The 6,318-nt window shown below is 69.7% G+C and overlaps 1 protein-coding gene across 2 annotated transcripts in view; it reads left to right on the top strand.

Moving 5' to 3' along the window:
• The first annotated feature begins 3,046 nt into the window (after nt 1–3,046).
• The window catches only part of ELFN1 (extracellular leucine rich repeat and fibronectin type III domain containing 1), a 63,287-nt gene continuing 60,015 nt past the window's right edge, over nt 3,047–6,318 (top strand). For both annotated transcript variants that reach the window (XM_057750059.1, XM_057750058.1), the window contains exon 1: nt 3,047–3,173. The gene's annotated coding sequence lies outside the window, so the exon portion shown is untranslated. The remainder of the gene's footprint in view (nt 3,174–6,318) is intronic.

Raw genomic sequence — 6,318 nt, 5'->3', positions numbered from 1 at the left:
TCTTTAGAGGAGAGAGGAGCCACGACAGGAATGCAGAGGCAAGTGAGACCCTCATCTATTCTGAAACCGTGCTGGGTCACCCCTCCTGTGCTGGTCGGGTGTGTGGCACAGGGATTCGGAGGGGAGTCAGACTGTCCTGTTCTGCTGAGTTCACAGTGTGGTGAAAAATCCAATGTGATGAGTACTTGGCTGGGGGATCTCAGAGTGTCCAGAGTGGGGGATGGGGTTGGCACTGGCACAGAGGGGGCCCCTAGCAGGTGGGGAAGGTGGTGGCCCCACAGCCCGAAGCCCAGGCTGCATGTCCTCATTGCCTAGCTTGCCCCTCCCCAAAGAGCACTGGGGTCCGGAGAAGGCGGTTGTTTTGTTATGCTAAAAACAAGCATCTTGCTGACCCAGTTCCTGTAGAGTTCAATCCTGGCCTGCCTGTGAAGCGGGAGATGTTAATAGTACTCATTTCTAGGGTGGCTGTGAGGATAAGCAGCAGCGCATGCTTGACACATGGAAGTGGATAATTCCACGTGGGCCTGCGTGCGTGCGTGCGTGCACGTGTGTCAGGTGCGGACTTGGGGTGTATTTGATTTGGGGGTGCTTGGAGGAGGATGCCGGCTATACCAGCTACCACTGAAGCTGGGCTGCTGTGAGGGTGGGAGGAATAGCCCACCTTCCACCCAGATAACGCCTTGTGGGGGGATGGGCCAGTGGGGGAGGCTGGGGCTGTGTGCCGCCGCGCAGTGTGTGGGTGGGGTGTGTGTGTCTACCACAGAGACTGTGGGGGGGGTTTCAGGAGGAGATGAGTGAGAGAGGAGAGAGGGAGAGAGGAAGGGAGAGAGAGGGAGAGAGAGAGAGAGGGATCTTGCCTCGCAGCAGATGCACCAGGGAGGGAGCACTTCGGCTTTATTTAGCCCAGAGAAAGACAGGCCTCCCTCCTCCCTGGGGGGTCTGCCCTGGTCTCCCATTCCCAGCTTGAGGGGTGTCTGGCCTTTCTGGGGGGCGGCAGCCAGGCCCTGCCCTCTTAGAGCAAACAACGCGTATTTCCACATCTCAAGATGCTGGAGCCGGAAAGGCCGGGGTATCCCGCAGCAGTGCTCCCCTCGGGCAGGAGCACTGCTCCTTGGAGGACCGGGTCACGGACTTGCAAGGCCCTGGCGAGTTCGGGAGAAAATGGGAACCGGGGCTGGGAGCCGGCCTCGACTACAGAGGAGCAGGGCACCTGCATTAGGGACCTAGGCAAGAGACCCCCAAGGCCAGCCTCTGCTCCCACCTCCCGGTCCCAGAAGGTCTGAGCGCCCCTCAAGGACAGGACAACTCGAGGACAGCGGCCCCGACCTTGACCGTCATCCGCCGGGTCCAAGGGTCCCGGGGGAATTGTGTTGACCTGTCCTCTACCCTGGTCCCCTTTGGGGTCTCGGCTCCCCCGCAGGGACGTCGAGTCTGGAGGAGGCGCGCGGTGGGGGTGCGAGGAGCTGGAGGGCAGCAGCCGGCGTCGCAGGCTGGATGAGCTTATGGGCTGCAGAGAGGCCGCTGGACCGGACCCCGAACCGGAACCCCGCGCGCCCACCCTCGGCCGGGCCAGCTTTGGCTGCGCTGCTCACAGCCTCACGCGCCACTCCTCCGCGCGTCCTGGTGGCTCCTCCCGGAGGGGCGCCCCTCACCCTCCAGCAGCCCCCTCCCCTTCGCCGCGCGCGCCCCGCGGCGCGCAGGCCGCCCCCGCCGCCCCTCTCTCGCTTCCCCGGCCGGGGCGGGACGCGGGGTCGGAGCGCTGCGCAGGGGGCGGCGTGCCGAGGGTCGAGCGCGGCGCCCGCCGGGGTCCCGGCACCGCGGCTCCGACTCGGCGGCCCGGGAAGCGGCGCGCAGGCCGTGCCGGGCGGGGGTGCTCTTGAGCCTGGTTTGGATTCTCACCCCACGCGCCCGCCGCAGGCTGGGCCGCGGCCGCGGGGAGTGGGCGCCGCCCGGGAGGCGGTGTGGACGCGGGTGCGCGCTCGGGGCGGCCGGGGGGCTGCCGACTCAGGACCGCGTTTAGAGGCCGACCGAGGGATTCCAGCCCCCGGGCATCCGGGAGGCGAATGAAGGGGAAGGGGATCGGCGGGAGGAAAATCCGCCAGACCGAGCCTTCCCGGAGTCGGAAGGAGCCTGGCCCATCCCACACCCCTTTCTTCCCCTCCCCCCAGCCGAAGGGGGGGCGGGGTCGAGCCACGCGAGGGTTAGCGGCGGTCGGAGCTCTGGCGGAGGGCAAGTCCTCCAGGGCGCGCCCACCCCCTCACCCCCACCCTCGCACGTGCGGGGCCCTCCCCACCCCGGAAACGCCCGCCCCTGCGGGCCGAGCAGTGGCACTGGCGGACGCGCGCGGCCACACAGGGTCTGACTTCGGGTCAACTTTCACGCGGTCCCCGGGTGTGTGTGCACACGGCAGTGCCCACACCCGCGTGCACATGCCCGCCCCCGGTGCCCACCTCCCATCGCCCCCCAGTGTCCCAACCCCTAGCCCTTCGGGGGCGTCTGCTCTACCGGTGGCCTGGGGCGGGGCGCGCAGGGCCAGCAAGGGGGAGGGGGCGAGGATGCCCCCGGGCTCCCCTCGCCGCCCCCACAGCATGCTCCAACCTCCGCTCCGCGCCCCCCTCCGGACACCCCCAGTCCACCGACGTGCGGGCGCGACACGGCCTCCCGCCCCTCCGGCCGCCCCCGCCCGCGTCCCCCGCCCCTCCTCCAGCCCTCCCCGCTCGGGCTCCTGCACGAAACCTTCGAGCACGCTCGGAAAGAATGTGCTACAACCTCGGCGCGGCCGCGGCCGCCGCCACCGCCGCCGCCACCCCGCCGGAGCCGGAGCCGGAGCCGCCGCCGCCGCTGCCCCGCCTGCCCGGCCGGCCCCGGGCTCGCCCCGCGCTGGCCCCGCCGCCGCCCGGCTCTCGCCCCGCGCTTGACGCAGTGAGCGCCGCAGCCCGGCTCCCGCCGGCTCCGCTCCTCTCCCCGGCGCAGGCCGAGCCCAGCCCGGCGGGCTCCGGGAGGGGCGGGCAGGGCGCGAGGGGGAGGAGATCTGTCTGGAGCCAGCGAGGCCGGAGGAGGAAGAGCTGGAGGAAGGAGGGGACGCCGCCGCCGCCGCGCGCCGAGGACCTGGGTGCGCGCGCTCCGCTCGCCCGTGACCGAGCCTCCAGCCCCGGGCCCGCACCCCCGCCCAGGTAGGAAGGGGCTTGTGGGGGAGGGGGCTGCGCGGGGACTGCGGTTCGGGGGTCCCTTCTACCGCAGCTGCACGGCTAGCGGGTCCCCGCCCCTGGGGGAGGCAGGGACGATGCGCTCCCGGCGGCACTGGGGGCGGGCGCGGGGTCCCCAGCGGCTCTCGCAGCCCCGGCCGCTCCAGTCCCCGCGCCCTGCCCTGAGCGTCCGCGCCGGGGCCGAGTCCCCCCGCCGGTGAGGCTTTGGTTGTGGCGCGTTGGGTCCGCCGGTCCTGGGCACCCCCGCTCTCGGGTTCCGAGGCGCGCGCACCCGAAGTTAGCAGTCGCCGAGCCCCGGCCGGACAAACTTCCCTCCCCGACGCCGCCGCCCGAAGGCCCGGGACTCCGGACCCCTCCGGCTAGGAGGCGCCGTGGGGACCCCGAAACTTTACTGAGCGCTGTGGGCACGAAGGGCGGGATAGGCAGGGATCGGGGTGGGGGGGTGGTCTTGCCTGCGAGGGAGCAGTGAGCCGTGGCGCCCCGAGTTGACGCCGAGACTGCCCCCCCCCTGGAAGCCCGTCGTGTAGTCGAGGGCGGGCGGGGAGCGGACTGTGGGAGCTTAGCCTCTTTTTTACAGCCAGCGTGGGGGGAGCATTGCCCCGCCCCACGTCGCTGGAGCCCTTGGAGGGGGTGTTACAGGACCCCCCCCCCAATCCGGTCGCCTGGCTCTGCCCGCCGCTGCCGTGCTCGGGGGAAGGACCCGGCTCCAGGCTATTAATAGGCGTCCGTGACCCGAACCTCTCTCCGCCGGGAAAGCCGTGAAGCTACGCTTGGCTGCGGGGTGTGGCGGGACCCCAGGCCCGGAGCTGCCCCCCACCCCAGCTCTCATGGTCCTCATCCAGTCCCTCTTCCCTCCACGCCCCCCTGCTCTCCCCTCATTCTGTACTCTCCGGTCTCGGGGTGTCGCCCCCCCCAACTTTTTCTTTTCCCAAACTGCCCGGTGTGGCCTGCGACCGGCTGGATTCTAGCACAGTCCTCAGCCGAGTCCTCCTCAGCCGAGTCCTCCTCCGCGGGGCGGGTGGGGGGTCCCTGGGGCCGGAGTGCCGGCGGTGAGCGGGAATTTCCTCCCGACCTCACACCGGCGCGCCGCGCGGTCACCCGCCCCATCTGAGCCGCGGGGGGCGTGCGGTGGTCGCCGCCAGCCGCGACGCGGTCGTGAAGAGGGACCCGCGAAGCCTCTGAGAGGCTCTTGGGGTGTAGCTGCAGCCGCACGTGCAGGAAGGAGGCGATGTCCTGGCGGCCTTCCTTCCAGCGTCGCCTGCGCTCACCCCGAAGGCCCGGGAGGACTCCGTTTCCTTCCCCCTCTCCCCCTGCCCCAGCACTCAGACCCCAGCTTGAGTGGATGTGAGGATTTGGAGGGCGGGGAATACCGGGTACTTGTTCCCGTCGCCCCGTCTGCAGCCCCCAGCCCCCAGGCAGCTCGGGGGTCTTTGTCCCCAGGGCTGGCCGCGGCCCCGCCCCCTCCGTCAACTCCGGGACCCCGCGCTCGCGTGCTGTGCTGCAGAGACCTCCAGCTTCCCGAGCGAGGATGCGCGTCCTTTCCCCCGCTCTGGGTCTGGGGGTGGGGTGGGGGGCGTGGAGCGCAGTGCTGGGTCCCTGACAGATGTCCTCGCGGCGGCGCCGGCGTCTCTGTAACAGAATTAATGACTTACACGCAGGCCGCCAATCGGCGCGGCCACGGGGGAGGGGCGAGCCAGCTGAGATTCAGCGGAGGAGGTCGCAGCCCTAAGGTGCAGCCTCCCCTTGGGATGGGGGCTCAGTGGCCGGGACCGCGAGCCCACCTGGGTCCCACCTCCAACCCCCTGTGCCCCCAACTCTGCGATGTGCTCTTTGCGGGGCGGGCTTACGGATCCCCTGGGTGCCTGGAGCCTCCCTGCCCCTCCGGTGTGCCTCTGAGCCCCCCCACAGAGCCCTGACCCTGGCCAGCCATATACTTGCCGGTAGGGTGGGGCAGTGCCGGTGAGGGCACTCTGAGGCCTCTGGCCTCGGCTTGCACACCTAAGAAATGGGCTCATAGCCCCTGGGCCTGGGGAGCAGCAGGAGGTGGCGATGTAACTCTGGCCAGGCCCTAGCGTGGTCCCTGGCATACCCGAGTGGCCCATCCCAAGCCAACCCCGATCCGTCCTGAGCCGGAGCTGCTAGACCAGCGTAGGCCTGGGGGAACGAGCCAGAAATGGGAGTCCGTCACCTCTGGCAGAGGCTGGCCTGGGAAAGAATGCGTGGCAGCCTCGGTTCCCGTGCATTCCCTGCACAGGGCTGGCGAGGCCAGAGGCTGGAAGGTTGATTTCTCGGACCTTCCAGGAGTGACCAGTGTCACCTCTGGGGGAGGCCCGGTTTCTCCCCAGACCCCGCCCTGGCTGGGAGGGCCTCTTAGGCAGCAGGGAGGAGAGGGGAGCCCTCTCACCACCCCTCCGTTCCCTGGTGCCCTGGCCTGGCACATCTGAGCCTTGCAGCACGTATCTGGTGATGGCAGAGGGCCTGCCCTTGGCCTGGGGGACAAGGGTCCTGGTAAGGGGCAGCCCAAAGAGAAAGGCTGCAGCTCAGATGCCCCCCAGGGCTCGACCGCCTTCTTCCCTGTGCCCTGGAGCTGTGATAGGTTTCTGGGCATACTTCCCCCACCTCCCCTGTACACAACCCCAGGGCACCCTGGCTTTTGTTCTAGCACCCCCTTTACGGCCCTGCAACCCCCCCCAAGGGAGCCCCGCCAGGCAGGCAGGAGGGGGCCACAAAGCACTAAATTCCTAAATCTCCACCCGGCAGGGAGGGTGGCTGGAGCCCCCCCCCCCCACTTCCTGGCCGACCTTCTGAGCCCAGGTGGTGCAGGGGAGGGATCTGCCGGTCCCCACAGGAGTCGCGGGTGCTGTGGGCGTTCATTCACATTCCCTCTCCGGTCCCCACACACGATAGGATTTATCTTGATTTGCTGCCTTTGAATTGAGTCAACTCTTTTGTATGCTCGGTGAATTGCCCAGCTGCTGGCGGGAGCGGAGAGCGTGCCGGGGGTACTGAGGCCGGGAGTCAGAGGCGGGCGGGGACAGGAAGCGGGGAGGGGGCGGCGGGCGCGGCGGGCCGGGCCGGGCTGCGCGGGGACACCGGCGGCCCGAGGCGCGGC

This window comes from Hippopotamus amphibius, chromosome 9 (genome assembly GCF_030028045.1).
Source record: "Hippopotamus amphibius kiboko isolate mHipAmp2 chromosome 9, mHipAmp2.hap2, whole genome shotgun sequence".
Taxonomy (NCBI): Eukaryota; Metazoa; Chordata; class Mammalia; order Artiodactyla; family Hippopotamidae; genus Hippopotamus; species Hippopotamus amphibius.
Note: the sequence above shows the minus strand (reverse complement) of the source record. Positions and strands in the feature narration are given on the sequence as shown.